Source organism: Hyla sarda, chromosome 2, assembly GCF_029499605.1.
Source record: "Hyla sarda isolate aHylSar1 chromosome 2, aHylSar1.hap1, whole genome shotgun sequence".
Taxonomy (NCBI): Eukaryota; Metazoa; Chordata; class Amphibia; order Anura; family Hylidae; genus Hyla; species Hyla sarda.
The window spans coordinates 293081303-293109210 of record NC_079190.1 but is presented as its reverse complement, the minus strand read 5'-3'; positions in this window follow the sequence as shown (position 1 = coordinate 293109210).

Here is a 27908-nt window from a genome sequence, read left to right as displayed (position 1 = left end):
GATTCCACATCCTCAGAATCATCACACACTATGGCATCGTTCACACTGACTTTCATACCACTTCTTACATACAGACAGACTCCACCACCTTTTCTGTTCATTCTATCCTTGCGAAACAATGTAAACCCCTGCAGATTGACAGCCCAGTCATGCGAGGAGTCCAGCCATGTCTCAGTGACCCCAACTATATCAATATGTTCCTCCAGTATCAAGGCCTCAAGCTCCCCCATTTTATTTGCTAGGCTTCTGGCATTTGTGAACATACACTTTACATTTCCATCCTTTATGTTATTGGGGTTAATGGGATTCAAGGGTGTAAGTTTTATTTTCCTATGAAGCCTATTCCTATTAACTATTCTAACCCCTCCCTCCGCTCCACCCCCAGGTACATTTATAATTCCCACCTCTCTATCTACACTATCTTCCCCCTCTTTGCTGTAGGTTCCCTCCCCCCAAGTCCCTAGTTTAAACACTCCTCCACCCTTCTAGCCATCTTCTCCCCAAGCAAAGCTGCACCCTCCCCATTGAGGTGCAGCCCGTCCCTACGGTAGAGCCGGTAACCGACAGCGAAGTCAGCCCAGTTCTCCATGAACCCAAACCCTTCCTTCCTACACCAGCTTCTGAGCCACTTGTTTACCTCCCTGATCTCCCGCTGCCTCTCTGGTGCGGCTCGTGGTACTGGTAGTATTTCAGAAAAGACTACCTTGGAGGTCCTTGCCTTAAGCTTGCGGCCTAAGTCCCTGAAATCATTTTTAAGGACACTCCACCTACCTCTTACTTTGTCATTGGTGCCAATATGTACCATGACTGCTGGGTCCTCTCCAGCCCCGCCCAACAACCTGTCAACCCGATCCGCGATGTGCCGAACTCGTGCGCCAGGCAGACAGCACACTGTTCGGCGATCCCGGTCTTTGTGACAGATTGCCCTGTCTGTCCCCCTAATAATTGAGTCCCCCACCACTAGTACCTGTCTGGCCTGCCCTGTACTCCTCCCTCCCTCCTTACTGGAGCAGACACCCCCCTGGCGGTCAGAGGCGGTATCCTGCTGCAGTTCTGCTAGCTCTGTAATGGCATCCCCCTCATCTGCCAAGCGGGCAAACTTGTTGGGGTGTGCCAGTTAAGGACTAGCCTCCCTGACACTTTTTCCCCTACCCCTCTTTCTAACTGTAACCCAGCTAACTGCCTGACTGTCCTATTGAAGCTATCTTATCTTGTGGGTCTAGGCTGACATGCTGTAATTCTTCTAAAAAGGCATTCGTGTCTTTCAGATACAAGGGGGTATCCTTTAGGATTGGTCTGAGGATCCAGTCCACACACTGAGACAAATATTCTGTCACCCAGCCATTGCCCGATGTGATAGGACGTCCCGGAGGGTTTGCACTATCTTTATGTATTTTTGGAAGGTAATACCACTGGGGTTTTGAGGTACACTGGGGGAAAAGCCTGTCGGCTGTCGGCTTTTTTGATAATATCCCCCTTTCTACTTGTTTCCTTAGGAACGTTTGTAGATTACTCATCAACTTCTGGGTAGGATCTTCTTTAATTCTCAGGTAGGTACGGGTGTCATCTAATTGTCTATGAGCTTCTCTTTCGTACTGTTCTCTTGACAATATAACAGTATTATTCCCCTTATCTGCCTTTTATTGACAATGTCAGGTCTATTCTTTAGTCTGATTTTCAGGACTTCACAGGTGGAAATAAATCTACCTTCTCCCCACCGATTCAACCGGGTGGCACCTTAGATCTATTTGCAACAGCGGTTATGAGGGATATCAAAGTCCTCATCTACCCCACAGCCGAAAGGAACTTGACTCAAAAAGAAAAGAAAGCGCTTACATGGCTAAAGAATAGACCTGACATTGTCATTAAAAAGGCAAATAAGGGGAATATTACTGTTATATTGTCAAGAGAACAGTACGAAAGAGAAGCTCATAGACAATTAGATGACACCTGTACCTACCTGAGAATTAAAGAAGATCCTACCCAGAAGGTGATGAGTAATCTACAAACGTTCCTAAGGAAACAAGTAGAAAGGGGGATATTATCAAAAAAGACAGCCGACAGGCTTTTCCCCCAGTGTACCTCAAAACCCCAGTGGTATTACCTTCCAAAAATACTTAAAGATAGTGCAAACCCTCCGGGACGTTCTATCACATCGGGCAATGGCTGGGTGACAGAATATTTGTCTCAGTATGTGGACTGGATCCTCAGACCAATCCTAAAGGATACCCCTTCGTATCTGAAAGACACAAATGCCTTTTTAGAAGAATTACAGCATGTCAGCCTAGACCCACAAGATAAGATAGCTTCAATAGACGTGGAATCTTTATATTCACGTATTCCCCAAGACATGGGCACGGAAACAGTAAAAGAGTTCCTGCGAACCGCTGGAAAGTCTGAACAAGTTACAGACTTCATTACTGAGGCACTAAATTTAATTCTGAAAAATAATTTCTTTCAGTTTGACGGTTTATGGCACAAGCAGTGCACGGGAACGGCAATGGGGACGCCCGTCTCGTGCACTTTTGCAAATATTTTTCTTGCATATTTGGAGGCAAAGATGATATACTCGGAAAAGAACCCATCTCTGGGTCACCTGAAAATGTACAAAAGATTCGTGGACGATGTATTCATTATATGGCACGGGTCAGAATAGGATTTTTCACAATGCGTCCAATACCTCAATGAATGTAACCATATGAATATGGCATTCACATCTGTCTTCAGCAGGGAGGAATTGCCTTTTCAGGACTTAATAGTCTCCTTACAGGAAGGTACAGTCACCACAAAGGGTTATAGAAAACCATCAGCACCCTTGCTATATCTACATTACAATTCCTTCCATCCATCCAACATGAAAGAAGCTGTCCATTACAGTCAATTCCTCCGGCTGAGGAGAATAAACAGCAAGGAAGAGGATTTCATAATGCAAGCCAATATGCTTAAATCGCATTTAATATCAAGAGGCTATCCCAAGAAAGCTTGGGTCAGAAGATTATGAAACAATCCTGCACTCTAATGAATTTTTTGTTTCCAATATAATTTAATGTAGCCCATATATATCCTGCATGTTTTGAGTGAAGCCTGTTCCCCTGCTGTATTAGCTTAAAGAACAGCGCTTTAGCAACTGCTGGAGGGACACATACTTGCGCCCACGGTGGCGCTCGATTCCCCTACCCTGCGGGCATGACGGCTGGACGAGAGCGCTACCACCAATATACTGTCTGTAGCGATCTTATTCAATTTCGCTGGGCGAACTGCTGGAGGGACACGTACTTAGACCCACTGTGGCTATGTTGACCCTGATTCGCCCGTGTACAAGACAGGGGTTAGCGCATCTCCTCGTACCTTATTGGTTGTTTAGACGTCAATCATCGCGGCATAGTTCTGACAACGCCAGGAAGGGGGTTTTACCTGGCTGTGTGTACTGGTCTGTAAGGCGTGACCAAGCGGTTTTTACCGTGAAACGTTGCTGCACGAGCTCCTCTGAGCTCTCTTTCCTGTCTCCCCCTATTCCACTGTACTGATGTGATCTACATATGGAGTGTACCCCGATTTGGACTGCACCTTGATCAGAATAAATCACTGTTGGATGGTGAGTGCCGTGCTATAATTTCTTTCTCATACTTATATTATTGTGTATTCTCCTCCCTATAAAGAAGAGGTAACCTGTAATCACTGATGTTATTGTGAATTCTCCTCACTATAGAGAAGACGTCACCTGTTGTCACTGATATCATTGTGTATTGTCCTCACTATAGAGAAGACGTGACCTGTTGTCACTGATATTATTGTGTATTCTCCTCACTATAGAGAAGATGTTACCTGTAGTCACTGATATCTCTGTGTATTCTCCTCACTATAGAGAAGACGTCACCTGCAATCACTGATATCATTGTGTATTGTCCTCACTATAGAGAAGACGTCACCTGTAGTCACTGATAATATTGTGTATTCTACTCACTATAGAGAAGACACCTGCTGTTATCACTGATATCATTAGGTATTCTCTACACTATGGAGAAGACGTCACCTGCAGTCACTGATATCACTGTGTATTCTCCTCACTATAGAGAAGATGTCACCTGTAATCACTGATATCATTGTGTATTCTCCTCACTATAGAGAAGACGTCACCTGTAGTCACTGATATCACTGTGTATTCTCCTCACTATAGAGAAGACGTCACCTGTAATTACTGATATCATTGTGTATTCTACTCACTATAGAGAAGACTTCACCTGTAGTCATTGATATCATTGTGTATTCTCCTCACTATAGAGAAGACGTCACCTGTAATCACTGATATCATTGTGTATTCTCCTCCCTATAGAGAAGACGTCACCTGTAGTCACTGATATCACTGTGTATTCTCCTCACTATAGAGAAGACATCACCTGTAATCACTGATATCATTGTGTATTCTCCTCACTATAGAGAAGACGTTACCTGTAGTCACTGATATCACTGTGTAATCTCCTCACTATAGAGAAGACGTCACCTGTAATCACTGATATCATTGTGTATTCTCCCCACTATAGAGAAGACATCACCTGTAATCACTGATATCATTGTGTATTGTCCTCACTATAGAGAAGATGTCACCTGTAGTCACTGATATTATTGTGTATTCTATTCACCATAGAGAAGACACCACCTGTTATCACTGATATCATTGTGTATTCTCCTCACTATGATGAAGACGTCACCTGTAGTCACTGATATCACTGTGTATTCTCCTCACTATAGAGAAGACGTCACCTGTAATCACTGTTATCATTGTGTATTCTCCTCACTATGGAAAAGACGTCATCTGTAGTCACTGATATCACTGTGTATTCTCCTCACTATAGAGAAGATGTCACCTGTAATCACTGATATCATTGTGTATTCTCCTCACTATAGAGAAGACTTTACCTGTTGTCACTGATATCACTGTGTATTCTCCTCACTATAGAGAAGACGTCACCTGTAGTCACTGATATCATTGTGTATTCTCCTCACTATAGAGAAGACGTCACCTTTAATCACTGATATCATTGTATATTCTCCTCACTATAGAGAAGACGTCACCTGTAGTCACTGATATTATTGTGTATTATCCTCACTATAGAGAAGACACCAACTGTTATCACTTATATCATTGTGTATTCTCCTCACTATAGAGAAGACGTCACCTGTAGTCACTGATATCACTGTGTATTCTCCTCACTATAGAGAAGACGTCACCTGTAATCACTGATATCATTGTGTATTCTCCTCACTATAGAGAAGATGTCACCTGTAGTCACTGATATCATTGTGTATTCTCCTCACTATAGAGAAGATGTCACCTGTAATCCCTGATATAATTGTGTATTCTCCTCACTATGGAGAAGACATCACCTGTAGTCACTGTTATCACTGTGTATTCTCCTCACTATAGAGAAGACATCACCTGTAGTCACTGATATCATTGTATATTCTCCTCACTATAGAGAAGACGTCACCTGTAGTCACTGATATCATTGTGTATTCTCCTCACTATAGAGAAGACGTCACCAGTAATCATTGATATCATTGTATATTCTTCTCACTATAGAGAAGACATCACCTGTAGTTACTGATATCCTTGTGTATTCTCCCCACTATAAAGAAGATATCACCTGTAATCACTGATATCATTGTGTATTCTCCTCACTATAGAGAAGACGTCACCTGTAGTCATTGATATTGTGTATTCTCCTCACCATACAGAAGACGTCACCTGTTGTCACTGATATTATTGTGTATTCTCCACACTATAGAGATGATGTCACCTGTAGTCACTGATATTGTGTATTCTCCTCACTATAGAGAAGACGTTACCTGTTTTCACTGATATCCTTGTGTATTCTCCTCACTATAGAGAAGACATCACCTGTAGTCACTGAGATCATTGTGTATTCTCCTCACTATAAAGAAGATATCACCTGTAGTCACTTATATTGTGTATTCTCCCCATTATGTCCCATTAGAGCTGTAGTCACTTGTAAGTTTTGCAGTAATGATGGGTGAAATAACAACTCCCAGCATCCTCTTACCACATACTTAAGGTCATACTGGGAGCTGTAGTTTTAAAAGGTAAAACTTTCTTTAGCACTTTCCCATTCTGTGGCAATTGGTATATTTGATTATTATACTGGAAATAATTTTCTGCAACATACCACAGCGTGGGCATGACAACATGCCAGAAAAATCAGGGCCTATATCCCTTAATGTTATGTTTTTGCAAGTATTCATCCAGTTGCTGTTTAAATGTCTCCACAGACTTTAATAAAACCGCATCTGCAGGCAGAGGATTCCACATCCTTATTGTTCATAGTGTAAAAAACCCTTTCCTTTTCCTTAGAAAAAATCTCTTTTCTTCTAGGCAAAATGTGTGACCACGTGTCCTATGTGTAGTCCTGTTTATGTAAACATTCTAATGTATTATACAGAAACTGCTTAAAATGTCTTATCTTTGTAATATTGATATGTATGTTTAAACATATCCTATCTGTTTGTAATGTAAGGTCATGTTCCCACTCTGGAATGTCCGCATGATGTGTGCAGAAAGAATGAACCTGTTCATTCTTTCTGCGGATACAGAAAATGGAATTTTCGTGCTGGAAACATCTGGCATGGATATTCTGCAGAGCAGCAAGAATCCTGTTAAATCCTGTTGAATTTCCGTGCCGAATTCCACAATGGAAATTCTGACGTGTGAACATGGCCTGTGAGTCTTAAACAAGGTTAGGACTGTATGATACATTTAATAATATTGTAAGTTCCTTAACCCCTTAAGGACACAGGGTTTTTCCATTTTTGTATATTAATTTTTTCCTCATCACCTTCTAAAAATCATAGGGGGAGATTTATCAAAACCTGTGCAAAGGAAAAGTTGCCCAGTTGCCCATAGCAACTAATCAGATCGCTTTTTTCATTTTGCAGAGGCCTTGTTAAAAATGAAAGAAGCAAGCTGATTGGTTGCTATGGGCAACTGGACAACTTTTCCTTTGCACAGGTTTTGATAAATATCCCCCATAATGCTTTAAATTTTGCGCCTAAAAGTCCATATTATGGATTACTTTTTGTACCACTGATTCTACTTTGCAATGACATTAGTCATTTTACCAAAATATCCACGGCGAAGCGGAAAAAAATTAATTGTGCGACAAAATTGAAGAAAAAATGTCATTTTGTAACTTTTGAGGGCTTCCGTTTCTACGCAGTGCATTTTTCGGTAAAAATGACATCTTATCTTTATTTTGTAGGTCCATAAGATTAAAATGATACCCTACTTATATAGGTTTGATTTTGTTGTACTTATAAAAAAAATCATAACTACATGCAGGAAAATGTATAAGTTTAAAATTGTCATCTTCTGACCCCTATAACTTTTTTATTTTTCTGTGTACGGGCTGGTATGAGGGCTAATTTTTTGTGCCATGATCTGAAGTTTTTATCGGTACCATTTTTATTTTGATCGGACTTTTTGATTGCTTTTTATTCATTTCACATAGAAGAAAGAGATCGCACTCACCAATCCTGAGCAATGGTGCTTTAATTCTTGTAGTGAACGGGGGTTACATCTTCAAAAAGCAGGTGAAAGAACGACATGTGTTTCGCGCTACAAGCGCATCGTCTGAAGAATATGAAAAAATAACAGAAGAGCTTTGCAGAGCAAAAACAGAATTACGGACCAGATATACAGAAGAACAAATGTCCATATTGCTGAAAAATTGGACAAAAAATTACAGATGACTCAGTGTGAAATTAAAGAAATTAAAAAAGAAAAATTAGTTTGTGACAAAATAGATTTCGATAACGGCAAAATATTTCATTGGAATCCAAAAAAGAATGTTAAGCAAAATAAAAATAAAAGAAGACAATCATATAGGAAATCTCAGGACTGGGGTACCACCAACTCCGATTCAAGCCAGTCTGATGACATAAGAAAGGACCCCAAACAACAACCAGGGGGCCCTTTAGGAGACAGACTCGGAGAGGAAGGAAAAAGAAGAAACCCCCGTACTCATTTTGCGCAAAAGCGCAAACAAGTGACTTGGAAAGATTAGACAATTCCAAAAATAATTCCTCCGATATAGCCATAGTCAATTTATCTTGCACCGAGATTCCAGATGATAGTGTGGTATTGTTAAAAAAGGATTAAATTATGGTTTGCATGAAAACTTTGACCCAGTAGATTTTCAGATAGATATGTACAAAGCAGTAAGGAAAATGAATCTAAAAAAGTATTTTCTAAAATTCCAGAGAAAAAAGTTGAGACTAGAGTAGGTGAAGTGCCTTTAGTGACAAAACCAGAAAACTTTGGAGCCCTGACGAGTTTCGAGCCTTACATCTTAGAGGGGGCTAGATTATTGACATCACTTACCACCAATGAAAATTTAGAAGAAGATAGAGATACTGAGGATGTTGAGTATTTCCAATAAGTCTTCTTTTAGTCCTCCATTACAACCGGGAGGTACCTTGGATACATTTATTAACATGGTGACTAAGGATGTTAAAAGTTTGGTGTATAATAATGATGGTAATAATTTATCTAAAACAGAAATGAGAGCTTTAAAATGGTTGAAAAACCAGAAGCATCTCATTTTTAGAAGGGCAGTCAAAGGTGGAAACCTTGTGATTCTAAATAAAAACCAATATGTTGCTGAAGCAAATAGGTTATTAAATGATAAAAATGTTTATCTCCCTTTATCAGAAGATCCCACCTTTAAATACCAAACTAAATTAAAATCATTACTTGCAAATGCGTCACAAAAGGAGTGATCTCCGAAAAAACAGCAAAAAAATTGTGCCCACAATGTCCCAAGAAACCTCACTGGTATTACATCCCAAAATTACATAAATCACTGACCCAACCCCCGGGACGACCTATCATCTCGGGGATTGGGTCGGTCACAGAAATTCTTTCGAAATATGTAGACTGGTTGGTCAGACCATTGCTCAGTGAGCTCCTTTCTTATTTACAAGATACTGGTTCTTTTTTAAGAGCTCTCAATGATGTTAATTTACAGGAGGGCTGTAGTCTCGCCTCGGTCGACGTGGAGAGCCTCTATACCCGCATCCCACAAACTGTTGGGGTGCGGGTGGTGGGGGAGCTCCTCGTCGACCTAGACGAGGATCCCCTAGTTGTGGAATTTATTTGTTAATTACTGAACTTTATTCTATCTCATAATTCCTTTAGATTCAATGACAAATGGTTTAATCAAATCTCAGGAGTGGCTATGGGTACTCCTGCTGCATGCTATTTTGCCAATTTATTTTTAGCAGCATTTGAAAAAAAGTTTATTTTTACAGCCAATAATCAATTTTTGAAATCCATTAGCAATTATTTAAGATACATGGATGATGTGTTCTTAGTGTGGAGAGGAAGCCAGGAGGAATTTGTAGCTTTTGTCGATTTTCTAAATCATAACGGAGAATTTAATATGTTGTTTACATATGTATTAGGAGGGTCAGTTCTTGACTTTCTTGACGTGCGGGTAGAGCTGATAGATGAAGAATTGATAACATCTAATTTCAGGAAGGCTACCGACACCAATTCTCTTCTCCATCATAGTAGCTAACATCCCCCGCACGTCAAGAAAGCCATCCCCTACGGCCAATTCATTAGACTGAGAAGAATAAATAATAGAGAAGACATATTGGATCAACAAGCTGGAGAACTTAAAGATAGATTAATTAAAGGTGGGTACCCCCAAATATCAGTCACAATGGCGTTAAATAAGGCTAAAAAACTAAAAAGAGAAGAATTATTAAGAAATAAAACCAAAAAAGAAAAACAAAAAAAGTTCTTTTTTTTTCATTTAAACACACAGATATGGATTTAGCTATACAAAAAGCAGTGAGGAAGTACTGGCCTCTGCTAGAAAGTGACCCTGAACTTGATTCTGTAATTCTGTGATTCTGTAAAGGAAGGTCCCCTTTTTTCCTACAGGAAAAAATCACTCACTGGGCAGTGAGCTGGGGTCTAATCAATTCAGAGAATCACTCGGAATTGATTGGCATAGTAAAGCTAAACCCCAGGGAAATTTCAAATGAGGGCATTTCACGCACTGCTCGATGAATATGCAAACTAAATATGTAAAATTATGAGGGATTGACTGTTTCATCAGGCAATTTATTACATGCAAAAGCAAGTTTGTGGTTTATGTGATCCAGTGCTATATTGGTAAGACTATTAGATATCTATATGTGAGAATTAGAGAGCATTGTAGGTCGATCCGCACGGGCATTGGATCACCTCGTCTGATAGAACATATTCAAAAACAACATGATGGGGATCCATCATGTTTGCGTTTTGCAGGTCTGGAATTAGTGTCTGTACCCTACAATGGAGATGATAGACAAAAACTATTACTCCAGTGTGAGGCGAAACGGATTTTGAGGACTGAGGCAGAAGGACCTCTGGGTCTCAACGACAAAACAGACATGTCGGTCTTCTTGTAAAATATGAATTAGGATAGATTTAATACTCTTTATTATGCAGGAGAATGTCTTGTTCTAGTAAATTGCCTTTTGGATTTTCTTGTTTTTAATATACATGTGCTTGACGAATGGTATTATCTGCTCTTTTTAATTTAGATATATTGTGATATTAAAATTATATCCTCTAAGTGCTCTTTACATGTCCTTCCCGCAGGATTCTCTGTTATGCTGATATCCCGGTCTCCGATGTTCCTAAACAGCCGGACGGTGCGTTCAGCACCTTAGTGACGCCGGCGCGGCTCATCCTATCAGAGTTTTTCCTCTGGGGTTGGCGGAGTTAGCTGTTGCTGAGGCCGGATCGCGCCGTCTCGAGCTGTGGGGTTTATCGGAGAATTTTCAGGGCTATGTCGGCAGTCGAGACCCTTGTGGACCTAGAATCTCACTAGGTCAAATATTATAATATATTTCTTGCCTGTTGGATGTTCGTAGTAGCCGAGTCCACTGTTGCCGTGCAACGGGAGACGCGGTCGCACCACTAGTGTCGTCACTCCCCCTGAACCACTGAGAACTTGTTCTCGTTGGGGGAGGGAGGAGGTGGGGGCTCGCTGTGATGGGATCGCGCCACTTCGGTATGACGCGGGAACGAGGAGGACCAAGCTGCATACGAAATGACAGGTAAGTTCAACCTTTTGGCTGAAATAAATTGGATGGTCAGGTGAAGTAATTACTGGAGGGAAGTTTTTGTAGATATAAGGAGCAGACTGCCATTCCGAGAGCAGAACCAGATGATGCGCTTGTAGCGCGAAACACGTGTCGGTCTTTCACCTGCTTTTTGAAGATGTTCACTGCAAGAATTAAAGCACCATTGCTCAGGATTGGTGAGTGCGATCTCTTTCTTCTATGTGAATTGTGTTCTATGGACATTGTGAGAACTTACTGAGGTCAACACCATTCATATCCTTTGATGTGCAAGTCCAGCCGTGGGACCCCTTACCACCGGTTTTGGTACAGATACATGGAAGCATAAAAAACAGGTAGTGCCAGTTATTTTCACCTCACTTTAAGACTTTTTATTCATTTTTTCATGATATAAAAAGTGACCAAAGATACGCTATTTTGGAGCTTGGAATTTTTTTGCGCGTACGCCATTGACCGTGTGGTTTAATTAACAATATATTTTTGAAGATTGGACATTTACACATGCGGCGATACCACATACGTTTATTTTTATTTACACTTTTTTTTTAATGGAAAAGGGGGGTGATTCTTACATTTATTAGGGAAGAGGTTAAATTATCTTTATTAACTTTTTTCCACACTTTTTTTTGCAGTGTTATAGCCCCCCCCCCCTAGTGTCTATTACACTGCACACACTGATCTGCTACACAGATCATTGCCGTGCATTGACATGGCAAAGATCAGTGTTATTGGCAGTCGATTGCTCAAGCCAGGATTTCAGGCTTGGAATCAATCGCCGATCAGCGACGGAGGCAGGTAAGGGGACCTCTGGCTTGCATGGTAGCTGACCGGGACATCGTGATTACATGGCGTGACCCTGCATTATATTCCGTGACCGGGCGCAGGGAGTACAGGTACGACCTGCGTCCTTAAAAGGTTAAGCAACACCTTATGTTCTGTCCGCCAACACAAAATACTCTAATAGTGCCCCTCCTGAGACTAGACTCTGGATCCGACCCTGCATATCACTAGTGGGGATGATAGTTTTTGGTGTTGTAGTGTTAGGCATGGGGACAATGAGGAGGAGTTTGATGATGATGATCTAGTTTTGGACAGAACGTGGGAACCAGGTAAAGAGGAGGTGACAAGTTCACAGCAGAAATAGAGTGCTGTCAGAAATGAAGAGCGGAGGTAGGGACAGAACATCTGTTAAACCTAGATATAAGCCTGCTGGTATAGTCAGCTCAGGAGCAGGTGAAGACATTGCTGCATCAGTAGACTTGTTAAAAAAGACTTCCAAGGGAGGGGTATAGTCATGTGGTGTTGTACCTACCCCATATTCTGCCGTGTGGAATTTTTTCTTTTCCTTACCAGTTGCAGAAATGTGACATAGTGACATAAGCCAGGGTCCAAGTTTCAGAACTATTGGAGAGATTTATCAAAACCTGTCTAGAGGAAAAGTTGCCCAGTTGCCCATAGCAACCAATCAGATAGTTTTTTTCATTTTACAGAGGCCTTGTTAAAAATGAAAGAAGCAAGCTGATTGGTTGCTATGGGCAACTGGGCAACTTTCCCCCTGGACAGGTTTTGATAAATCTCCCCTATGGCTTTATGTAAGCACATGGAGCAGCATCACAAGAACTGGCTGCAACTGACAATCACTAGTCCACCACCCCTGTTGTCCACTGGCTACAACTAGCACTAGTTAACCATTCCTGCTGGCTGCTGCAACTACCAGCAGTCCACCATCCCTGCTGTCTGCTGACTACTAAAACTACCAGCAGTCCACAACTGCCTGCTTTTCGTTGGCTTCTACAGCTACCACCAGTCCACCACTGCCTGCTGTCTGCTGACTACTACAACTACCACCAGTCTGCTGGCTACAGCTGCCCCTAGTTCACCACTGCCTGCTGTCTACTGGCTACAACTAACACTAGTCAACCACTGCCTGCTAGCAGCTGGCTACAACTAGTACTAGTCCACCACCCCTGCTGTGGTGGTGGCTACTTAAAATACTACCAGTCTGCCCTCCTTGTTGCTGCTACTACCAGCCAGGCCTACCGATACATAACCTACCATGAACCCAAAAAAGGTAAATAAAAATTTCTTCACTATTTTGAGACAACAATCCTCCCAAAAAGAAAGAATTTTTGATCATTTTTCACTTTTCACAATGTTTACAAAAGCTTTTTCTTTTTCACTATTTCGGGACACTGATCCTGTTGGAACTTTCAAAAAGGGATTATTTTTGGAACGCTTTGAAAAAGCCATTGGCCCTGATTTACTAACATTTTCCCAACAGTTTTCCCTTGGATTTTGCGCCCAAATCCCACGCTTCAAAACCCTCCAGTTTTCCTCAAAAAACGTGGCCTCAGAGGAAATAGCAAAGAGGACTTCGGAATATGGCAGGATCTTCCGGCGCTGATCGGAACAAGAGGAGCAGGACAACAAAACCTTCAGGTGGGTAGGTAGCTTTAAAGGAGTCCACAGAAAAAATGTTTTTAATTAACTGGCGCAAGAAAGTTAAACAGATTTGTAAATTACTTCTATTAAAAAAAATCTTAATCCTTCCCGTACTGCTGTATGATCCACAGGAAGTTCTTTTCTTTTTGAATTTCCTTTCTTTTTGACCACAGTGCTCTCTGCTGACACCTCTGTCCATTTTAGGAACTGTCCAGAGTGGGAGCAAAGCCACATAGAAAACCTCTCCTGCTTTAGACAGTTCCTGACATGGACAGAGGTGTCAGCAGAAAGCACTGTGGTCAGACAGAAAGGAAATTCAAAGAGAAAATAACTTCCTCTGTAGCATACAGCAGCTAATAAGTTCTGGAAGGATTAGGATTTTTTTTTATAGAAGTAATTTACAAATCTGTTTAACTTTCTGCACCAGTTGATTTAAAAAAAATTTTTTCCAGCAGAGTACCCCTTTAATGATCCAAAATACAATGCAGAACAGGAGAGGATTGCTATGGGGATTTGCTCCTACTCTGGAAAATTCCTGACACAAACAGGTGGCAGCAGAGAGCACTGTGGTCAGACAGAAAAGAACAACTCAACTTCCTCTGTAGTATACATCAATTGACAAGTAATGGAAGGGTTAAGATTTTTTTACCTCTTAAGGACGTAGGGCGTACCTGTCGCCCGGTCCTGGTGTTTAAAACGGGGTCCCACCGTGACCCCGCATCACACCGGGTCGGTCCCGGCTGCTATTCATAGCCGGGACTTTGGGCTAACAGCGCTCGGCACCGATCGTTGTGCCGCGCGCTATTAACCCTTCAGACACGGCGATCAAAGTTGACAGCTGCATCTGAAAGTGAAAGTAAACGCTTCCCGGCAGCTCAGTCGGGCTGATTGGGACATCGCGATAAAATTGCAATATCCCGATCAGCTAGGATGCGAGCGGAGGTCCCCTTACCTGTCTCCTCTGCGTCCGATCTGGGTTTGATTGCTCCAAGCGTGAGCTACAGGCTTGAGCAATCGAGCCCCTATCTTGCTGATCCATGCAAAGCTATGGCTTTGCAGGGATCAGCATAAGAGATCAGTGTGTGCAGTGTTATAGGTCCCTATGGGAGCTATAACACTGCAAAAAAATTGTGAAAAAAAAAAAGTTAACAAAGGTCATTTAACCCCTTTCCTAATAAAAGTTTGAAACACCCCCCTTTTCCCATAAAAAAAAATGTGTAAATAAAAATAAACATATGTGGCATTGCCGCATGCGGAAATGTCCGAACTATAAAAATATATTGTTAATTAAATCGCACGGTCAATGGCATACGCGCAAAAAAATTCCAAAGTCCAAAATAGCGTATTTTTGGTAACTTTTTATATCATGAAAAAATGAATAAAAAGCGATGCAAAAGTCCGATCAATATAAAAATGGTACCGATAAAAACTTCAGAACACGGCGCAAAAAAACTGTCCTCATACCAGCCCGTACGCAGAGAAAGAAGATGAGAATTTTTAACATATACATTTTCCTGCATGTAGTTATGATTTTTTTACGAAGTACGACAATATCCAACCTATATAAGTAGGGTATCATTTTAACCGTATGGACCTACAGAATAAAGATAATGTGTTTGTCACGATTCGGCTAGCTGGTTGTGGATCCTCTGTGTCAGCGAGGGATTGGCGTGGACCGTGTCGGGGACCGGTTCTAAGATGCTACTGGTATTCACCAGAGCCCGCAGCAAAGCGGGATGGTCTTGCTGCGGCGGTAGCAACCAGGTTGTATCCACTGGCAACGGCTCAACCTCGCTGACTGCTGAGAAGGCGTGGGACAGAAGGACTAGGCAGAGGCAAGGTCAGACGTAGCAGAAGATCGGGGCAGGCGGCAAGGTTCGTAGTCAATATGGATAGCAGGAGATCTGGAAACACAGGCTTTGGACAACACTAAACGCTTTCACTGGCACAAGGCAACAAGATCCGGCAAGGAAGTGCAGGGGAAGTTAGGTAATATAGCCAGGGAGCAGGTGGAAGCTAATTAGGCTAATTGGGCCAGGCACCAATCATTGGTGCACTGGCCCTTTAAGTCTCAGAGAGCTGGCGCGCGCGCGCCCTAGAGAGCGGAGCCGCGCGCGTCAGCACATGACAGCCGGGGACCGGGACGGGTGAGTGACTTGGGATGCGATTCGCGAGCGGGCGCGTCCCGCTATGCGAATCGCATCCCCGCCGGAAATGTCAGTGCAGCGCTCCCGGTCAGCGGGTCTGAACGGGACGCTGCAGAGAGAGAGACGCCGTGAGCGCTCCGGGGAGGAGCAGGGACCCGGAGCGCTCGGCGTAACAGTACCCCCCCCTTAGGTCTCCCCCTTTTTTTGTCCGGCAACTGCTTCACATGGGACGAGGACACCGGGAGTGATTGTAGGGTTTCCTCAAAGGCAGGCAGTACAGCAGGAGTGGGAATGGGGAGGGAGGGCAGAGGGTGAAGCTTGGCACGGGACAGGGTGTCACCAGGACGGGGGCTATGAGGAGGCACGGCACAGTCCCGATAGGCCTTGGGGAGACCAGGCACAGGAGGAGACACTGAGGCCTGACAGACGGGACTGGGAGCAGAGGTGAGGCATTTCTTGTGGCAAGCAGAGCCCCAATTCTTGATCTCCCCGGTGGTCCAGTCAAGGGTGGGAGAATGAAGCTGGAGCCATGGCAGACCGAGGAGGACTTCAGAGGTGCAGTTGGGAAGGACGAAAAATTCAATCTTTTCGTGATGGGGTCCAATGCACATTAAGAGGGGTTTTGTGCGGTAACGCACGGTGCAATCCAATTTAACTCCGTTGACCGCGGAAATGTAGAGCGGCTTGACGAGACGGGTCACCGGGATGCAGAACTTATTCACCAAATAATCCAGAAAAAAATTCCCAGAGGCACCAGAGTCCAAGCAGGCCACGGCTGAGAGGGAGCAGTTGGCAGAAGGAGAAATCCGCACGGGCACCGTGAGACGTGGAGAAGCAGACTTCGTACCAAGAGACGCCACACCCACGTGAGCTGGGTGCGTGCGTGCGTTTCCTAGACGTGGAGAACGAATAGGGCAATCCACCAAGAAATGTTCGGTTCTGGCACAGTACAGACAAAGATTTTCTTCCCTACGGCGAGTCCTCTCTTCCTGGGTCAGGCGAGACCGATCCACTTGCATGGCCTCCTCGGCGGGAGGCACAGGCGTAGATTGCAAAGGATACTGTGGGAGAGGTACCCAGAGATTAAGGTCTTTTTCCTGGCGGAGCTCCTGGTGTCTCTCAGAAAAACGCATGTCAATGCGGGTGGCCAAATGGATAAGTTCTTGCAGGTTGGCAGGAATCTCTCGTGCGGCCAGCACATCCTTGATGTTACTGGATAGGCCTTTTTTAAAGGTCGCGCAGAGGGCCTCGTTATTCCAAGATAATTCGGAAGCGAGAGTACGAAATTGGATGGCGTACTCGCCTACTGAAGAATTACCCTGGACCAGGTGCAGCAGGGCAGTCTCGGCAGAAGAAGCTCGGGCTGGTTCCTCGAAGACACTACGGACTTCAGCGAAGAAGGAGTGGACTGTGGCTGTGGTAGGATCATTGCGGTCCCAGAGCGGTGTGGCCCAAGACAAGGCCTTTCCAGATAGAAGACTCACTACGAACGCCACCTTAGACCGTTCTGAAGGAAATTGGTCCGACAACATCTCCATATGCAGGGAACATTGAGACAAGAAGCCACGGCAGAGTCTAGAGTCCCCATCAAATTTGTCCGGCAGGGACAAGCGGAGGCTAGGAACGGCCACTCGCTGCGGAGTAGGTGCAGGAGCTGGCGGAGGAGATGGTTGCTGCTGTAGCAGTGGCAGAAGTTGCTGTAACGTGGCGGTCAGCTGCGACAGCTGCTGTCCTTGTTTGGCAATTTGCTGCGATTGCTGGGCGACCACCGTGGGTAGGTCAGCGAGACTTGGCAGCGGCACCTCAGCGGGATCCATGGCCGGATCTACTGTCACGATTCGGCTAGCTGGTTGTGGATCCTCTGTGTGAGCGAGGGATTGGCGTGGACCGTGTCGGTGGACCGGTTCTAAGATGCTACTGGTATTCACCAGAGCCCGCAGCAAAGCGGGATGGTCTTGCTGCGGCGGTAGCAACCAGGTCGTATCCACTGGCAACGGCTCAACCTCGCTGACTGCTGAGAAGGCGTGGGACAGAAGGACTAGGCAGAGGCAAGGTCAGACGTAGCAGAAGGTCGGGGCAGGCGGCAAGGTTCGTAGTCAATATGGATAGCAGGAGATCTGGAAACACAGGCTTTGGACAACACTAAACGCTTTCACTGGCACAAGGCAACAAGATCCGGCAAGGAAGTGCAGGGGAAGTTAGGTAATATAGCCAGGGAGCAGGTGGAAGCTAATTAGGCTAATTGGGCTAGGCACCAATCATTGGTGCACTGGCCCTTTAAGTCTCAGAGAGCTGGCGCGCGCGCGCCCTAGAGAGCGGAGCCACGCGCGCCAGCACATGACAGCCGGGGACCGGGACGGGTAAGTGACTTGGGGTGCGATTCGCAAGCGGGCGCGTCCCACTATGCGAATCGCATCCCCACCAGCAATGTCAGTGCAGCGCTCCCGGTCAGCGGGTCTGACCGGGACGCTGCAGAGAGAGAGACGCCGTGAGCGCTCCGGGGAGGAGCAGGGACCCGGAGCGCTCGGCATAACAGTGTTATTTTTACAAAGTCCAAAATAGGACTTATTTGCCACAAACTGAACTTTTTAATAATTTTGCTCAACTCTACTCCTATCCACTCCTGGCTCAAAAACTGTATCAAAAACTGTAGTGGCAACTTTTCAAAAATGTAATTTGATTTATCTTTGCATTGCATTTTCTCTGGAAACATATACACTGTTCCCTTAGACAGCATAGCTAATGACGGTAAATCTATAGGAATCTAATATGGCCCTTGCTGTGGAAAAAACTTATATTAAAACATCTGCAAAGTCAGAAGAGGACAATCTTTGCTGACCACAGAATGATAGCAGTGCAATTCTAATTGACATGTCCATTTACAGCCAATTTGTGGACTATGCTTACACAGTAAACTGAGAGTCAGTATGGTAGGAGATACGTCAAACAACAAAGTTCATGTCAGCTCACCTTTGGCATAGTACACAGCTAATCCTCTAAATAAATAAAATAGCAGGTGCCAGCCAGAATTCAGTAAAAATTCATTTTAACCCTTTTAAGGACTGAGCCATTTTTCACCTTAAAGGACAACTGTAGTTGAAAACTTTTATATATGCCCGTGCCCGGGCCTCAAAAATAAACAAAATAAACTTATACATACCTTCCTATGAGCCCCCGTTGGTCCGGCACAGGCCTCACAGTCTGGCAGTGCTGACCTCATTTCACTTCCTGGGGAAGGGGATGCCGCAGAGCCGTTGGCGTATCACCGGCCACAGCGATGCCGGAGCGGCCTATTGGGGGGGGGGGGGACATCGCTGTGGCTGGTGATACGCCGACAGCTCTGCGGCGTCCCCGTTCCCAGGAAGTGGAATGAGGTCAGTACTGTTGGACCGTGAGGCCTGTGCCGGACCAACGGGGACTCGTAGGAAGGTATGTATGAGTTTATTTTGTTTATTTTTGAGGCCCGGGCACGGGCATATATAAAAGGGTTCCACTACAGTTGTCCTTTAAGGACTGAGCCTTTTTGCAATTCTGACCACTGTAATTTTATGCGTTAATAACTCTGGGATGCTTTAACCGATTATTCTGATTCCGAGATTGTTTTTTTCGTGACATATTCTACTTTAACATAGTGGTAAATTTTCGTTGTTACTTGCATCCTTTCTTGGTGAATAATCCAAAACTTTCATGAAAATTAAAAAAATTTAGCATTTTTCTAATTTTGAAACTCTCGTTTGTAAGGAAAATGGATATTCCAAATACATTTTATATTGATTCACAAATACAATGTCTACTTTATGTTGGCATCAGAAAGTGGACATATTTTTACTTTTTGAAGACATTAGAGGGCTTCAAAATATAGCAGCAATTTTCAAAATTTTCCCGAAAATTTTGAAATCGGAATTTTTCTGGGACCAGTCAAGTTTGAAGTGAATTTGAGAGACCTTTCTGTGAGAAATACCCCATAAATTACCCCATTATAGAAACTATACCCCTCAAAGTATACAAAATGATATTCAGAAAGTTTGTTAAGAAAAATCAAAATCAGCATTTTTTACACTAACATGTTCTTGTAGACCCATTTTTTTAATTTTTAAAAGTGGTATAAGGATAAAAAGCACCCGAAAATGTGTAGCCCAATTTCTCTCAAGTATGGAAATACCTCATATGTTGACAAATTTCGCTGTCATCGTTTTTGGGGGCCATGTTGCATTTAGGAAGCCCCCATGGTGCCAGAACAGCAAAATAACCCCCACATGGAAGCCCAATTTCTCCAGTTTAAGAAAACATCCCATATGTGGATGTTAAGTGCTCTGCTGGCGCACTACAATGCACTGAATTTTGCAGAAATGGTTTTTGGGGGGCATGTTGCATTTAGAAAGTCCCCAGGGTGACAGAACAGCAAAAAAAAAAAAAAACACATGGCATACTTTTTTGGAAACTACACCCCTCAAAGAACGTAACAAGGGGTATAGTGAGCCTTAACACCTCACAGGTGTTTAACGACTTTGCGTTGAATTTGGACATTAAAATGTAAAATTTAATTTTTAACACAAAAATGATCGTGTTACCCAAATTTTTTTCTTTTTCACGAGGGGTAATAGGAGAAAATGGGCCATGTGCATTTACAAACCTCCCATGATGCCAGAACAGCGAAAAAAAAACATATGTGACACCATTTTCGAAACTACACCCCTCCAGGAAAGTAACAAGGGTTACATTGAGTACTTACACCTCACAGGATTTTTTAATAGTGGGACAAAAAAGTGAAAAATTTGATTTTTAACACTAAAATGAAATTTTTCTTTTTCACAAGGGCTAATGGGGGAAAATGGACCTCAAAATTTGAAGCCCAATTTCTCCCGATTAAGAAAACGCCCCATATGTGAATGTAAAGTGCTCTGCTGACACACTACAGGTCTCAGAACAGAAGGAGAGCCATTGGACTTTTGTAGAGAGAATTTTGCTGAAATTAAAGACGGGGGCCATGTGCATTTACAAACCTTCCATGATACCAGAACAGAAGAAACCCCCCACAAGTAACACCATTTTGGAAACTACACCCCTCACAGCATTTAATAAGGGGTGCCGTGAGCATTTACACCCCACTGGTGTTTGACAGATCTTTGGAACAGTGGGCTGTGCAAATGAAAAATTAAATTTTTCATTTTCACGGACCTCTGTTCAAAAAATCTGTCAAACACCTGTGGTGTGTAAATGCTCTCTGCACCCCTTATTACATTACATGAGGGGTGTAGTTTCCAAAATGGGGTCCCATGTGGGGGGGGGCACTGTTCTGGCACCACGGGAGGCTTTGTAAACACACATGGCCTTCAATTCCAGACACATTCTCTCTCCAAAAGCCCAATGGTGCTCCTTCTCTTCTGAGCATTGTAGTTCGCCCGCATAGCACTTTACATCCACATATGGGGCATTTCCATACTCAGAAGAAACTGGGTTACAAATTTTGGGGGTACTTTTTTATATCTTCCCTAGGGAAAAAAAATTTGGGATATCACCAGCATTTTTGTGAAAAAAATAAAAAAAAATTCACGTCCAACTTTAATGAAAATTCTTCAAACACCTGTGGGGTGTTTAGGCTCACTATACCCCTTGTTAGGTTCCGTGAGGGTTGCAGTTTCCAAAATGGGGTCACAATTTTTTTTTTTTTCTGTGTTGTTATTGTTTAATTTACTGATAATTTTTTCAGTATTAAAATTGAATTTTAAGAATGCTAACCGTTACACAACGGAACGCTTTGTGCGTGTGATTTTTTAATGAAAATAAAAAAATACGGAGAGGAATTAATTCTGCTTAATCATTTTGTGATCTAAAGATATAATCAAAAATTCATCTTTATTAATGTATACAAAACAGGTAGAAAAAACACCCATAAAATGACCCACCCTTAAAAAAAAAACAACACAAAGCTAAGCAGGATATCACTGGGATATATACAGAAATCTGTAATGCCAATATACAGTCTTGCAGTATTAATTTAGTCAGCACATAGGAGAACAATATCTCAAATCAAAACAATACCTAATTGTGACATGCTGACGGCTTCCCAGTGATGATCCTGCAACCTCGACACGTGTTTCGGATGATTCCTTTCTCAAGAGGCGCTACATGAGGTAGGAACTACCGGCTTTTTATATGGTCGCCCTCAAATGGCGCATGTAGCGGAACCGGACGCCGGCCGACTTCCGGGTGGCGTCACCGACGGATGCGTGTCATAACTTGAAGCACATCCGCCCGTACTGACTGCCCTCCGGCAGTTGGCCGGCGTCCGGTTCCGCTACATGCGCCATTTGAGGGCGACCATATAAAAGGGGAGGGAATAGCATTGGACAGAGGCAATGGGAGGACAGGGACTGCTCTCGGGCCATGCCAACTGAGGGTTGTGTCTGAGGAACCCACCGACTGGGGGTATCAGATGTCACTTGTGATGAAGTGGATGACCGTGTTAACCAATCGATGACGGCAGATGGGTTGCTGGTCGAGACACGACCACTAGTGGACAACGGGAGCCAGGCCTCTCTCTGCGACTCCTGCTGCTACTGGTCCCTAGTCTGCTGCGACCTCTACCTGATGAATTTAGGCTTCTGCCACTCCTCTGTGCATGTCCTGGCACTGACATACTTAGTGTGTAAATGAGGGGAGTACAATACTCTTCAAACTGTTTAAAACAGTAATTGTCTAGAACAGAAGCAGGTGTGTACTTTTGTCTGGACTTTCACAGTATCAAAATAGTACACTACTCAGATGTATGTATAAGGTATGCACTTATGAGGGCAGAAAAATGCGCTACAGTACACTTAAAAAAGTATCTGAGTAAAAACTCAAGCCGGTGAGTAGTTTTGCCTGGACTTTCACAGTATCTAGTCCCTTGACAGATTAACAGGCACAAAATAGTACACCTCTTAGATGTAGGCATGTGGTATGCACTTATGAGGGCAGAAAAATGCGGTACAGTACGCTTAAAAAAAGGATTTTAGTAAAACACCAGCTGGTGATTACTTTTGCCTGGACTTTCACAGTATGTAGGCCCTTGACAGATTAACAGGTACAAAATAGTACACTACTTAGATGTACGTATGTGGTATGCACTTATGAGGGCAGAAAAGTGCGGTACAGTACTTATTTTTGCACAACACGAGTTCATGGTATCTGGCTAGGTCACAAAGGTATCAAGGTACTACCTAAACCGGGCAATGACTCCAGGGACCCGGGTTCATACCGTCGTATTTCTTTAATTAATCAGGATGTTAAGATACTGTCTAAAATTCTAGCTGACCGATTGTCCCGCTTCCTGACGAATCTCATCGGGGCCCACCAAGTGGCATTCATTAGAAACCGCTCACCTACCATGAACTTGAGAACTGGCAGTGTTGGACCGGCTGCAGCACCATCCCCGGCCAGGAGACAGACCGACACAGTTATCTCTTGATGCCGAAAAGGCCTTTGACCATGTCCGGTGGGACTGGCTGGGGATGTTGCTGGACTGAGTGGGCCTGCATGGAGCATTCCACACTTACCTGGCGGGAGTCTATAGATCACCTGTGGCTAGAGTTTACACACCGGGCATCCTTTCGGCACCCTTTCCTATATATAAGAGGACAAGGCAAGGTTGCCCTCTTTCGGCTCTTCTCTGACCTCGCCCTTGAGCCCCTGGCCAGATCATTACTGTCCTCTGACATTTACTCAGGCATTTAGGTGGGAGAGAATGTTTGCAGATGACGTCCTGCTCTTCCTCGATAATCCTGGTGCATCGTTACAGGGTATTCTAGACCATTTACAGGATTTTTTTTTTTTTTTTGGGGATAAAAGATAAATGCTGTCAAGTCGAAACTGCTTCCCTTAGGGTCCTCCCTGCCCTGCTGGCTTCCCGAAGTAAGTAGCCTGGGTGTTAGAATTGCTTCCTCCTCTGTCTGTTACACCGAGCGCTCCGGGTCCCTGCTCCTCCCCGAAGCGCTTGCGGCGTTTCTCTCCCTACAGCGCCCCGGTCAGACCCGCTGACCGGGAGCGCTGCACTGACATTGCCGGCGGGGATGCGATTCGCATAGCGGGACGCGCCCGCTCGCGAATCGCATCCCAAGTCACTCACCTGTCCCGGTCCCCGGCTGTCATGCTCTGGCGCGCGCGGCTCCGCTCTCTAGGGCGCGCGCGCGCCAGCTCTCTGAGATTTAAAGGGCCAGTGCACCAATGATGGTGCCTGGCCCAATCTACCTAATTAGTTTTCACCTGCTCCCTGGCTATATGATCTCACTTTCCCTGCACTTCCTTGCCGGATCTTGTTGCCTTAGTGCCTTGAGAAAGCTATTACTGTGTTTACCCATACTGTGTTCCTGACCTCCTGCTATTTCCATATTGACTATGAACCTTGCCGCCTGCCCCGACCTTCTGCTACGTCTGACCTTGTCTCTGCCTAGTCCTTCTGTTCCACGCCTTCTCAGCAGTCAGCGAGGTTGAGCCGTTGCCAGTGGATACGACCTGGTTGCTACCGCCGCAGCAAGACCATTCCGCTTTGCGGCGGGCTCTGGTGAATACCAGTAGCATCTTAGAACCGGTCCACCGGCACGGTCCACGCCAATCCCTCGCTGACACAGAGGATCCACAACCAGCTAGCCGAATCGTGACAGTAGATCTGGCCATGGATCCCGCTGACGTGCCGCTGCCAAGTATCGCTGATATATCCACGCTGGTCGCCCAGCAATCCCGACAGATCGCCCAACAAGAACACCAGCTGTCGTACTTGACCACCATGACTCAGCAACTTCAGTCACAGCTACAGCAGCTGCAACAGCAACAACCATCCCCTCCGCCGGCTCCTGCACCTCCTCCGCAGCGAGCGGCCGCTCCTAACCTCCGCTTGTCCCTGCCGGACAAATTTGATGGGGACTCTAGACTCTGCCGTGGTTTTCCGTCACAATGTTCCCTACATTTGGAGATGTTGTCGGACCAATTTCCTACAGAAAGGTCGAAGGTGGCTTTTGTGGTTAGTCTCCTGTCTGGGAAGGCTTTGTCTTGGGCCACACCGCTCTGGGACTGCGATGACCCTGTCACCGCCACTGTACAATCCTTCTTCTCTGAGGTTCGCAGTGTCTTCGAGGAACCAGCCCGAACTTCTTCTGCCGAGACTGCCCTGCTGAACCTGGTCCAGGGTAATTCTTCAGTAGGCGAGTACGCCATCCGATTTCGTACTCTCGCCTCCGAATTATCTTGGAACAACGAGGCTCTCTGCCCGACCTTTCAAAAAGGCCTATCCAGTAACATCAAAGATGTGCTGGCCGCACGAGAGATTCCTGCCAACCTGCATGAACTTATCCATTTGGCCACCCGCATTGACATGCGTTTTTCGGAAAGACACCAGGAACTCCGCCAGGAAAAAGACCTTAATCCCTGGGCACCTCTCTCACGGTATCCCTTGCAATCTACCCCTGTGCCTCCCGCCGAGGAGCCTATGCAAGTAGATCGGTCTCGTCTGACTCTTGAAGAGAGGTCTCGCCGTAGGAATAAAAATCTATGTCTGTACTGCGCTAGTACCGAACATTTCTTGGTGGATTGCCCTATTCGTCCTCCACGTCTGGAAAATGCACGCACGCAACCTGCTCACGTGGGTCTGGCGTCTCTGGGTACGGAGTCTGCTTCTCCATGTCTCACGGTGCCCGTACGGATTTCTCCTTCTGCCAACTCCTCCTTCTCTGCCGTGGCCGTCTTGGACTCTGGTTCTTCTGGAAATTTTATTCTGGCCTCTTTGCTTGATAGGTACTGCATCCCGGTGACCCGTCTCATCAAGCCGCTGTACATTTCTTCGGTCAACGGAGTCAAGTTGCACTGCACTGTGCGTTACCGCACAGAGCCCCTGCTTATGAACATTGAACCGCATCTCGAGAAAATTGAATTTTTGGTTTTGCCTAACTGCACCTCTGAAGTCCTCCTCGGTCTGCCATGGCTCCAGCATTATTCTCCCACCCTTGACTGGACCACCGGGGAGATCAAGAATTGGGGTCCTGCTTGCCTCAAGAAATGCCTCACTTCCGCTCCCAGCCCCGTCTGTCGAGCCTCTGTGTCTCCTCCTGTGCCTGATCTCCCCAAGGCCTATCAGGACTGTGCCGTGCCTCCTCATAGCCCCCGTCCTGGTGACACTCTGCCCCGTGCCAAGCCTCACCCTCTGCCCCCCCTCCCCATTCCCACTCCTTCTGGACTGTCTTCCGTGCATGGGCATACCCAGGACTTCGCTGTCCCCCGGAGGGAGACTCTACAGTCGCTCCTGATGTCCTCGTCCTGTGTGGAGCGACATCCCGACAAAAATAGGGGGAGACCTAAGGGGGGGTACTGTTACGCCGAGCGCTCCGGGTCCCTGCTCCTCCCCGAAGCGCTTGCGGCGTTTCTCTCCCTGCAGCGCCCCGGTCAGACCCGCTGACCGGGAGCGCTGCACTGACATTGCCGGCAGGGATGCGATTCGCATAGCGGGACGCGCCCGCTCGCGAATCGCATCCCAAGTCACTCACCTGTCCCGGTCCCCGGCTGTCATGCTCTGGCGCGCGCGGCTCCGCTCTCTAGGGCGCGCGCGTGCCAGCTCTCTGAGATTTAAAGGGCCAGTGCACCAATGATGGTGCCTGGCCCAATCTACCTAATTAGTTTTCACCTGCTCCCTGGCTATATGATCTCACTTCCCCTGCACTTCCTTGCCGGATCTTGTTGCCTTAGTGCCTTGAGAAAGCTATTACTGTGTTTACCCATACTGTGTTCCTGACCTCCTGCTATTTCCATATTGACTACGAACCTTGCCGCCTGCCCCGACCTTCTGCTACGTCTGACCTTGTCTCTGCCTAGTCCTTCTGTCCCACGCCTTCTCAGCAGTCAGCGAGGTTGAGCCGTTGCCAGTGGATACGACCTGGTTGCTACCGCCGCAGCAAGACCATCCCGCTTTGCGGCGGGCTCTGGTGAATACCAGTAGCATCTTAGAACCGGTCCACTGGCACGCTCCACGCCAATCCCTCGCTGACACAGAGGATCCACAACCAGCTAGCCGAATCGTGACACTGTCACTTATTTGGGGCTCAAGGTGGGTAAGACTCCTGACACCATTTATACCCTTAATTTCTATTCTCGAAAATCTGTGTGAATTGACTAAATGGGGGGGTCTCAGATGTCATCTGATCAAGATGGTTAGATTTGCTAGACTTCCTTATCCCTTACAGACTCTGCCCTTACTATTGAAGCATGCTGATGTCCGTAGTTTGAACTCTGCTTTCATCAAATTCATCTGGGTGGGTAAACGGCCTCGGATAGCCCTCCATAATCTCATGCTAGGTAAACAGGATCGGGGCCTTTACTTCCCTAATGTGAGGAGCTATAACTTATCTTGTTTGTTTAGGTTTGTTGTGGACTGGATACATGGGTCCTCCTTCCATGCCATCCTGAACTTAGAGAAGGCATTGGCTACCCCATGGGACCTAACTGCCCTATTCCACATGTCATACTCTAAATTGCCTTCTTTAGTGAAGCATTTCATTCTCTTGAGAGACACGGTGGTTACATGGAAGGAGGTCCAGAAACTGTACCAGCTTCCTTTTCTGGTGTCCAAACATCTCCCTTTAACTAACCACCTGGAACTCCCAACAGGTATCTCTTCCCAGGTTAGTGCTTTGTGGGCATCTAAGGGCCTATCCACGATTCGTAACCTTATTTATAGACCCACCAAACGTTGGATTTCACCGATGTCTTTGCAGACTCTCTCTTGGTTGCCGTCTTCCCATGTGTTCCCTTTAACTCAGCTGTATTCATTCTTCTCTGCTCGCTTGAAAAACTTAGATAAGGAATCGCAGTACCACGCTTCAGATTATCGCATAGGTACTACTTCGCGTAAACTCGCTATTTCCACAATATATTCTGCCCTCCGGAGAGTCCTCCTAAAACAGACCCTACCACCCTCTTCTCCCCATGGTCCGCTTGGATACCGGATGATGACATTTCTGACTGTGTGTTGCGGGGATGGAATGGGATCTGTAGATGCATCATTAACGAACGCTGGTGGGAAACTTATTTCAAACTGGCTCACAGGGCACTCTACGGCTTTAATATTTAGCTGTCTCCCGATTTCCCTGATAGAATCACAGTGTGCCCTAAATGCTCCACACCTTTTGCCAACCTATGGCA